The 10,909-nt window shown below is 39.3% G+C and overlaps 1 non-coding gene across 1 annotated transcript; it reads right to left on the bottom strand.

The window, feature by feature from the left end:
* Positions 1–4,059: 4,059 nt before the first annotated feature.
* Positions 4,060–4,167, bottom strand: LOC142167714 (small nucleolar RNA R71). The gene has a single exon (XR_012697801.1). It is a non-coding gene; the product is annotated as a small nucleolar RNA R71 (small nucleolar RNA).
* Between the last annotated feature and the right edge of the window lie 6,742 nt (positions 4,168–10,909).

Genomic DNA, 10,909 nt, shown 5'->3' with positions numbered 1-10,909 from the left:
GTGGCATTGATCCCCATTTCCGAGATATACCTCCCATATGGCACGAATGAGTGGTACCATTTGATATCAACCTCACAAACTAATTTCAGCTTAGGCCGCGGTCCCGAAGGTGTGATGACGGACCCCTCAGTAACCTGCTTGCCTTTTGCTTGCCTAGAAGATCCCTCACCTTGTGTGGGCTTTTGGCAAGGGGGAAGTAGTGGAGGACGTTCTCGCACCCTTTTCTTTATCTTGACCATCACGAACCACTGCAACCTACAAAAGAATCACCTCATATGTGATAAACAATCAAGAAATTTGCCTAAGGTCAAAGTGAAAGTCTAAGATGATCCCACACTTAGAACCGAAGGCCCTATGAAAAATACTCATATTGGTTTCTTAACAAACTCACAAGTGTTGCACAAAAAAGGCAATGGGTAGTCAAGACTTCCCCACACCAGTCAAGCATATTTCACGTATCACAAATCTTACCAAAGCAATTATTCGAAGAGAGCATAAGGGCGTTGTGTAGGAATTCAAACATGAGATGTGTGGTGCCCAATTACTAAAAAGTAATCTGATACACTAACATATCCTAACATATGACATACAATACAAAATACATATTATATACAAAAATTCACGGGTATGGAGGTTATGGCATGACATTCATAGCTAAAAATCATCGGGCGATGTCAACCCACCCCCAAGACACCCCACACTTAGCCTGAAACATCATACATAAATGCTCGGCTACTCAGACTTCACCGGCATCAAATATGTGGTGAACATCAAGTATGTTCATCACAATTAAACCATGGGATGGCAAGTTTACCCTCCCAAATTTGAACAATGTAGTGGGAATTGTAGTTTACTACCCATGTGTAAGGATCGTATGTTTAGGGTAAATTTGGGTAAGGATCCTATGTTTAGGGTGGAGGGGGATGAACAGTGGGGAAAAGGGAAACAAACCAAGCAAAATACATGAAATACCAAAGAAAAAGAGAATGTTGATATTACCTGGAGAGCTGGAGATGAGAACGAGAGAGTGAGAGTTTGGAAATTGAGAGAAAGAGCGGGGAGAGAGATAGCGAGTAGGGGAAAAGGGTTAGGGTTATTTTTAATTGAGGTGTGAAAGGGAATAGGTAGTGGGAATTGGTTAGTTTGTGAGTTAAAATGGATATACGGGTCGAGGTCAAGGGGTCAACGGGCAAAAATAATAACGAAAATGAAATAAAACAATTACGAAATACTTACCTGGGCACCAGGTTAGTGCGACACGCTGCCTGTGCATTGGGCTGGGAATTAGCTTCTGGACCCAGTGTTAGTGTAGTGTGAAGTGCTGGCCTAGACGCTGGGTCACTCACTCTTTTTCTTTTGAATAGCTCTACGTTCCGCCTGAACACGTTATACATCACTTGCATGTTCCAATACCACTCCTACATACGATTTCTACGACTAAAAAATAAAATAAAAACACTACTCTACTCTAACTAAAAAGAGAAAAATAAATCCGCGAAAGCAACAAAAATTAGGTTGCCTCCCAACAAGCATCTGATTTAACATCACGACACGACGCAGGACCTCGCTTACTCATCGGCGAGTAGAAATTTTGTCTTTTAACAATCAATAGCACCTCCCCAATAGTGCTTGACCCTTTGACCATTCACCAAAATTTGTCTTTTTCCATTTAAAGAGCGCAACTCGATTTCACCATATGGGGTGACTTTCACCACCTCAAACGGACCCGACAACCTCGATTTTAACTTCTCAAGAAACAATTTGAGCCTAGAATTGAATAATAATACCTTTTTGCCTGGTTCAAAGTAACGGGGTTTGATATGTTTGTCATGCCATCTCTTGGTTTTCTCCTTGTAAAACTCGGCATTTTCATACGCATGCATCATAAACTCGTCTAACTCATTCAACTGTAAGAGCCTTCTCTCGCCCGCTACTTCCAAGTCCATATTCAACTTCGTGACTTCCCAATACAACTTATGTTCAAGTTCGGCTGGCAAGTGATATGCCTTCACTTCACAAGCTTGTATGGAGATGCTCCCATTGGCGTTTTGTATGCCCAGAAGGCATCATCTAACTTTACTGACCAATCCTTCCTATTTCTGTTTGACACTTCAGCTTGTCCACTTGTTTGCGGATGATATGCAGTGGCGGCTATACAAATCTTGCTGCCTGACAGATGTTGAGCTCTCTGGATTTACCCACTAATTCCCCACATGGTGGGTCGCCCTATGCGGTGCGCCTGTGTAATTATTACAGAGCCAATGTCCTATTTCAGCTAGGAGAAGGTAGATTTGTCAAGGCCCGACCCTACTTGGTATAAATACATGGAAAAACGTTATTTTTTGTACTTTTGACATACTTTGGACCTAAGGAGGCTAAGGTGGAGTTGGAAGAGCAAAAGCACAAGGATTTTATTATTCCTTCCTCACTCAAGACCCGAGTTTGGATTGAATTTATGTTTTCTCATACTTTAATTTTATTTATGATGAATTGCTCCATATCCATGGAGTAGTTCTCTTTAGGTTTTGATGGATTTTGTGTATTGATGATGATTGTTTGTGGATAATAACTCTAATTTTATGTATTGAATCGATTTGGATGATTTAATTGTTGCATCTATATTCACTAGTTCATATAATCGAGAGAGGCATAACTTGTGATATCTTTGCATTATATTGTTGGTTGAGTTCATAGATTCTTCTAAGTAATCGAAAGAGGCTAGTTGAATAATTTATTAAACCTAGTTAGAAGGTTTTCCTAAAGACCAATCCATTACGCATTCTTGCATATCTTCACGTGCTTAAATTGGTTTATCTTGTGAGGTTAAAACTTAATCGAGAGAGAAGTTTTTGCTGAACGTTTGAACTAATAATTGAGTGAATTCGAGAGACTCACTTGAATATTAGAAGTGAATTATCTAAAGTTAGATCCCGAACAATTATCTTGCACATATCCTATCAAAACCATGTCTTCTCCTATTGATAACCTTCTTTGCTTATTCCTTGTTTCGATTGTCATTAGTCAATAGCTTTAGATTATTAAATAATTTTAGTTAGGAATCTTATAAATCTCAACTGTTGATCATCTTGGATAGCAACCAAGCTAGAAACTATGAGAATACTGTTTAAATCCAATCCCTGTGGATACGATATTATACGATACTATATTTGATTAGCGGCAGAATTTAAGTATGTGTTTCGAGCTCATCAAATTTTTGCGCCATTTCCGGGGATTGGCCATCAATAGTGTTTGAAATAGTTTGTAGTGCTAATTCAGGAATTTTTTGTTCTTTTTATTTTATTTTATTTGTTCCTTTTTACGTTTGATATTGTTGACTGTGCGCAGGTTACAGGTTTAGATTGGTGCATGACTTGAGCTTCTGCAAAAGAAGTGCTACCATACGAGCCCGAAATAGAAAAACAACTGCGACAGCTGAGGAAGGAAAGAGATCTCACCAAGACATCAGAAAAGGTTGGGCAATCCTCAACCAAGGAACATATTGCTAGAAATAGTGATGATAATGTAGATTTGGCTACGAGGGAGGCAGTACAACAACTAGAAAGAGCTGCACGGGATGCTGAGGATGCAGCTATTAGAGATGCACAGATTATCTATGAAGAAGAGAGGGGTCAGAGAATTGCTCAAAATCAACCCTTGGTTGCAGACCAGTTCGGAAATATAGCTCCCATGATTGGGATACCACTTGGAGATTATGCTAGACTGGTCTACAACCAAGGCTTATCATTTGTCAGACCACCTTCGATTGCAGCTAACAATTTCGAGTTGAAGCAAGGGTTTCAAACCCTTCAGAATTTTTGTGTCTTCAGAGGAAAAATGAACGAATATCCAAATACATATCTAATGGACTTCGAGAAGATTATGAACACCTTTCAATACCGTGGTGTGTCACAATATGCAGTGTACTTAAGGGCATTCCACTTCACACTCAAAGATGATTCAAAGCAATGGCTTCAAAGCTTGCCCACAGGATCGATTAGAACATGGGAGGAGATGACCAGAAAATTCCCTGATAAATATTTCTCCTCACCTAAAACAGGCAAGTTTAGAAGAGAAATCCATAACTTCTTCCAGAAAGACACCGAAACTGTTTTTGGAGCATGGGAGAGGTTTAAGGAGATTGTTCGAAAGTGTCAACAGTGTCAACATAGTAGAATTGAACTCTGGATGCAAATCCAGGACATTTGGGATGGATTGACACCGGCCTCGCGTAGAACATTGAGCAATGTAGCTGGAGGCCCCTTGATGAAGAAGACTCGAGAGGATATAGTTACAATTCTTGATGAGTTATCTGAAGATGCTAATCAGTGGCACTCTGAGAGTGTTGAAAGAAGAAGATCAGCTAGTGTTCCCTAAGTTGAAGCTAATACATCTGTGCAGGTACAGCTTGATGCTATGGCTAAAGAAATAAGGAAGATGACCTTAGCGTCGATTCAAAATGATCCCCATGCACCTTGTGATATATGTGGAAGAGGACACCCTACTCGTGAGTGTCAAGCCTCAACTGAGGAAGTGAATGTTGTGGGAAACTACAATTTTAATCCAATGGGTCAGAGGCACCCCGGTTTTTCATGGAGTTCATGTGGGGTACCGCGAATGAATGGCAACAAAATAACTCTAGACCCTAGGGACAAGGAGCTCCAGCATTCCAAAATCAGCAGAGGCAGCAATTTCAGCCTCAACAGCCCATTCAGTCTAGCATAGAAGATCTCATGAAGGCCTTCATCCTGAAAACTTATGAGAAGCTTGAAACTCATAGCACAGCTATAGGCATTTCTTTATTGAGCTAGTTATATTCTTTTACCCACCTAATTGTCATGTATCTTAGTTAACCCTTTTGAGCCTGTAATCCTATTTCTTTGGCAACCATATCACAAGCCTTGCCCATTCGTTTGAATGGACAATCTATTTGAAGATTCTACCTCTAGTGAGCACTTGAATTTGTTATGATCTTTGTAAAAGTTGAAGTGTGGGGTATTTGGTTTGGCTTTTGAGTGGAACTATTGAAATAAGGAGAAAGGTGCAATGTTTTGAAAAAGTAAGAGCCACTTGAATTGAAAAAGAAATTAAAGAAAGAAAAAATAATAAGTGTATAATTGTGAAAAGAATTCCTTGATAGTGGTTACTTGATGTAATTGTGCTTAAAGAAGTAGGGAGTTAGCGCATATTGATGTGAAGGTGAAGTTATGGTTTGACATAAGTGTGGGGTTTTGAATGGGTAATGGTATGTATTAAAGTGCTTAGGGAGATGTAGTCACTCTTATATCCAAAAGTATCCTACCCATCCTGCAGCCTCCATTACAACCAAATAAAGTCATACTTGATCCTTGACTGAATGAGCTCAATTAGTAGAGTTGTACACTACGAGCAAGCCTATAGTACGTCTTTTGTGGCATATGAATGTTACTTATGAGAGTGAGTGAATTATCTCTATCTTGATTTCCTAATTTTTCATAAATTTTATTGTCTGTGAAACTACTCTGGGGTCGAGGACCAAGTCTGGTCATCAAAAATCAAAGTTTGAATCGTACTCTGAGAAAACCCTACACTCGCGGCGCGTGGGGCGGTGCTTGGTGCGCCGCGGCTGTACAATTCTTGCTGCCTGACAGATGTTAAGCTCTCTAGATTTTTCCACTAATTCCCCACATGGTGGGTCGCCCCATGCGGTGCGCCTGTGTAATTATTACAGAGCCAATATCCTATTTCTGCTATGAGAAGGTGGATTTGTCAGGGCCCGACCCTACTTGGTATAAATACATGAAAAAACGTTATTTTTTGGAATTTTGACATACTTTGGACCTAAGTAGGCTAAGGAGGAGTTGGAAGAGCAAAAGCACAAGGATTTCATCATTCCTTCCTCACTCAAGACCCGAGTTTGGATTGAATTTATGTTTTCTCATACTTTAATTTTATTTGTGATGAATTGCTCCATATCCATGGAGTATTTCTCTTTAGGGTTTGATGGATTTTGTGTATTGATGATGATTTTTTGTGGATAATAACTCTAATTTTATGTATAGAATCGTTTTGGATGATTTAATTATTGCATCTATATTCACTAGTTCATATAATCGAGAGAGGCATAACTTATGATATCTTTGCATTATATTGTTGGTTGAGTTCATATATTCTTCTAAGTAATCGAAAGAGTCTAGTTGAATCATTAATTGAACCTAGTTAGGAGAATAATCGAAAGAGGTTTTCCTAAAGACCAATCCATTACGCAATCTTGCATATCTTCACATGCTTAAATTGGTTCATCTTGTGAGGTTAAGACTTAATCGAGAGAGGAGTTTTTGTTGAACGTTTGAACTAATAATTGAGTGAATTCGAGAGATTCACTTGAATATTAGAAGTGAATTATCTAGAGTTAGATCCCGAACAATTATCTTGCACTTATCCTATCAAAACCCTGTCTTCTCCTATTGATAACCTTCTTTGCTTATTCCTTGTTTCGATTGTCATTAGTCAATAGCTTTAGATTCTTAATTAATTTTAGTTAGGAATCTTATAAATCTCAACTGTTGATCATCTTGGATAGAAACCAAGCTAGAAACTATGAGAATACTATTTAAATCCAATCCATGTGGATACGATATTATACGATACTATATTTGATTAGCGAGAAAAATTTAAGTGTGTGTTTCGAGCTCGTCAGTAGTCCACCGCTAGCAAGATGTACTTGTTTCCTCTTCATAATGGGAATGGTCCCATAAAATCTATGCCCCACACATCAAAGATCTCCATCTCCACGATATTAGCCAACGACATCTCCGGCTTTCTCGTGATTGTTCTTGTTCTCTAGCACTAGTCACACTTATTAACAAATGCATGGGCATCTTTGAATAATGTTGGTCAAAAAAAGACCGACTGCAACACCTTTGCAGCAGTCCTATCGCCTCCATGATGACCCCGATAAGGTGAGGCATCGAAATCATATAGCACTTGTTCCACCTCCTTTTCATGAATGCACCTCCTCATCAATGGATCCGCGCACTGTTTGTATAAGAATGGCTCATCCCAGTAGTAAAAATTCACATCATACAGGAATCACTTTCTAGCCTCAGACTCGATTTCAGGAGAGAGGACTCCACTTACAAGGTAGTTCACATAATCCGTGTACCACTGGGCAGGATCATGTGTGATGGCAAAAGTTACTGACTAGGCAATGTCTCCTTAATTTTTCCACCTTTTTCCACGTGCTTATTATTCTCCAGTTGAGACATGGTCAACCACTTGGATGTCTGTGCCCTTCCAATCTCGTATTTCTATGTCAAATTCCTGCAACAATAAAACCCAGTGCATCAATCTAGCTTTGAATTCTTTTTCTGGAAACAAAGACTTGATCGGTATATGATCGGTGTGGACTATGACTTTTGTTCCCACCACGTAGGCTCAAAATTTCTCGAATGCCAACACAACTGCCAACAACTCCTTCTTGGTGGTAGTGTGATTCAACTATGCCTCATCAAGAGTCTTACTCACATAGTATATGAAGTAAAAAATCTTGTCTTTTCTCTGGCCCAACACCGCTCCAATAGCATGGTCACTTGCATCACTAATGAGTTCAAACGGCAAGGACCAATCCGGTGCCAAAATAATTGGCACATCCCCCAACTTCTCCTTGTGTTCATCAAATGCCTTCAGACATGCCTCATCAAATTTCAATGTCACATCCTTTTTGAGCAACCTGCACAAAGGATTATCAATTTTAGAAATATCTTTAATAAAATTTCTATAACCACTTGCGTCCTAAGAAACTCCGGACACTCTTCAAAAAAATGGATGGCGGAAATTTTGCAACTGCTTACATCGTCGCTTTATCAACTTCAATGCTGCTCCTTGAGACTCTATGGGCCACAACAATGCCCTCTTGCACCATGGAGTAGCACTTTTCCTAATTCAGCACCAAATTCATTTCTTCACATCATGCCAACACCTTGGACAAATTTTTCAAACAATCATCATAAGATGACCCAACGACTGAAAAGTCATCCATGAAGACTTCTACAAATATTTCCAGCATATCGATGAATATGGTCATCGTGCACCTCTTGAAATTTTTTGGTGCATTGCAAAGACCGAATGGCATTCGCTTGAAGTCAAAAGTACCATAAGGGAATGTGGAAGTCATTTTATCTTGATCCTATAGTGCTATAAAAATCTAGTTGTACCCCAAATATCCATCAAGGAAGCAGTAGTACTCATGTCCAGCCAACCTGTCCAACATTTAGTTAATGAATGTAAGTGGAAAGTGATCCTTGCGGGTTGCTTTGTTGAGCCTTCTATAATCAATGCAGAGTCTCCACCATGTCACGATGCGAGTATTAATTAGCTCATTTTTGTCATTCTATACAATAGTCATCTCGCCCTTTTTAAGCACATATTGCACTGGACTTATCCAATTACTGTCAGAAATAGAGAAGAACATACCCGCATCAAGCCACTTGATTATTTCCTTCTTCACGAACTCTTTCATAATTGGATTCAACTTCCTTTATTGCTCAACACTTGGGCGGTGTCCATCTTCCATAAAACATTTATTCATGCATAACAATGGAATGATTCCCTTTACATCAGCAATTGTCCACCCAATAGCCGTTTTGTGCTCACGAAGCACTCGTAGAAGCTTTTCTTCTTACAAGGTAGTCAAGCTAGATGAGATAATCATTGGTAGTGTTTTAGCACATCCCAAGAAGGCATAGCGCAAGTGCGCTGGCAGAGGATTGAGCTCTAGTTTCGTTGCTTCTTCAATAGAAGGTTTAGGAGGAGCCAAAGTCACTGGTCGATCTAACTCCTCGAATCTTCCAAGCCCATGAACACACTTGAAAGTCATGTTAAGGACTTGCTGAATCTCTTCCACTAACTCGTCTTCAATTTCTTCTTTATCCCCCAATAAAGCTCGTTTAAGGGGATAGGTGGAGCTCATATAAGGCATCACTGAGGTCACATCATTTCCTACCACAGAAATCATGGATATCTCTTCATAGTGGACTGGTAATTTGAGTACTTTATAAACATTAAAAACCTCCACTCGATCACCCACTCTCATTTTCATTTTCATTTTCCCCTCACAAATATCAATAATAGCTCAGTTCGTGGCTTGGAATGAACTCTCCAAAATAAATGGGACTTCCTAATTAGGATCATAGTCTAAGACAATAAAATCAATGGGGAATATGAATGACCCCACTTAGACTAACAGATCATCAACCACCCCTTCTAGGCTAGCAAGGGATCAATATGCTAATTATAATATCACTATGGTGGGTCGCAGTTCCCCCAATCCTAATTGCTTGAATACAGATAGCTGCATCAAATTTATGCTACCTCTAAGATCACACAAGGCTCTCCTAACTGTGTGTTTGCTTTGAATTTGTGAACTACATTCTTCAGTGAGTGCCACAATTTCGAACTTGGATAACCATCTATTACTTGCCACGATCTCTTTGATATACTTTGCATATTTGGGAACTTCCTACAAGATGTCTACAGCGTGATATATTTTGGGATATAAATAAGGAAACTCCGTGGATCTTTCAACTTCTGAGGTAGCTTGCTTTGAATTCGTGAACTACATTCTTATGTGAGTGGCACAGTTTCGAACTCGACTAACCATCTTATAGTTGCCATGATGTCTTTGATATATTTTGCATATTTGGGCATTTCCTGCAAGATGTCAACTAGTGTGATATTCATATGTACTTGTTTCAAAATGTCCAGGAATTTCTTATAAGCAGCATTTTCCTTAATTTTGTAATATTTGCGGGAAAATGGGCGGTGGCTTAGCTACTATAGGTGATGGTATATTTTCCACCCCCTCTTTTGTCGGCTTTTCTTCTACAATCTCTTCTAGTACCTCATCTTCCACATTGACCGGGTTTTTAGCAAAAATGACTTATTTTCTCTTTTTGGAGGGCACTTCCACTAACTCTCTTCCATTTAGCATGTCACAACATTAACATGAGATTTAGGATTTTCCTTGGTGTCACTTTGAAGGGCCCCAACTGGCCGAGTATTTTAGGCTCTAGCAAGTTTTCCCATTTGCCACTCTAGATTCTGAAGGGCTGTATTTTGATTCTGAATGGCCATATTTAGATTTTGAATAGTTGTGCTTGATTACGATAGTCAGCCATTATCTTCTTTGGTATCTCCTCAATATTGCTCATTGGGTTTGTTGGTTGTTAACCTGTGGTGGTTTATATTCCTGTCGAGGGGCTTGTGGCATGTATTGATTCTGAGTACCTTGATTTCCACCCCATGAGAATTTTGGGTAGTTTCTCCAATTCAAATTGTAAGTGTTCCCATACTAATTTTCCTGGCCTCGATTTGCATTACCCATAAAGCATACTGACTCTGGATTTGCTGGGCATATATCACTCTTGTGACCCTCTCCACAAACTTCACAAAATGCCTATACTTGCTGCACTAGTTGAACTTGCTATTTATTAAGAACCATGGCAATCTTATTAAACTGGTTGGCCAATGTAGCAACCTTTGCCGATAATGCAGAAACAACATCTAACTCACGGTCCCCCCCCCTCCCCCAAGTTTTGTGGATTGTATGTCTGCTAGTTTCTCCTTGCCAATCAAGATTACTTTTGAAGAATTTGTTCAACAAAGCATAGATTTCATCAAAGCTTTTCATCATGCTTTTCAATTATAACAGTAAATCTCAAATCTTTCACCGAAAACACCAAAAATATGAGTAAGTTTAAAAACTGTGATTTTTTCCGAAAGCTTTCAACAACAGTTAAGAAGTCTCATTATCATATGGCATGAGGAAAGTACAGCTCTATGCCTACATGTCAATGTGCATGTGAATGTCATAAATGTCACAAAACTGTGTGACATGAGGGAATGCATCTCTATGCTTGTGTGCCAAGTATAC

This window comes from Nicotiana tabacum, chromosome 12 (genome assembly GCF_000715075.1).
Source record: "Nicotiana tabacum cultivar K326 chromosome 12, ASM71507v2, whole genome shotgun sequence".
Lineage (NCBI taxonomy): Eukaryota > Viridiplantae > Streptophyta > Magnoliopsida > Solanales > Solanaceae > Nicotiana > Nicotiana tabacum.
This window is presented reverse-complemented; position numbering and strand designations above follow the sequence as displayed.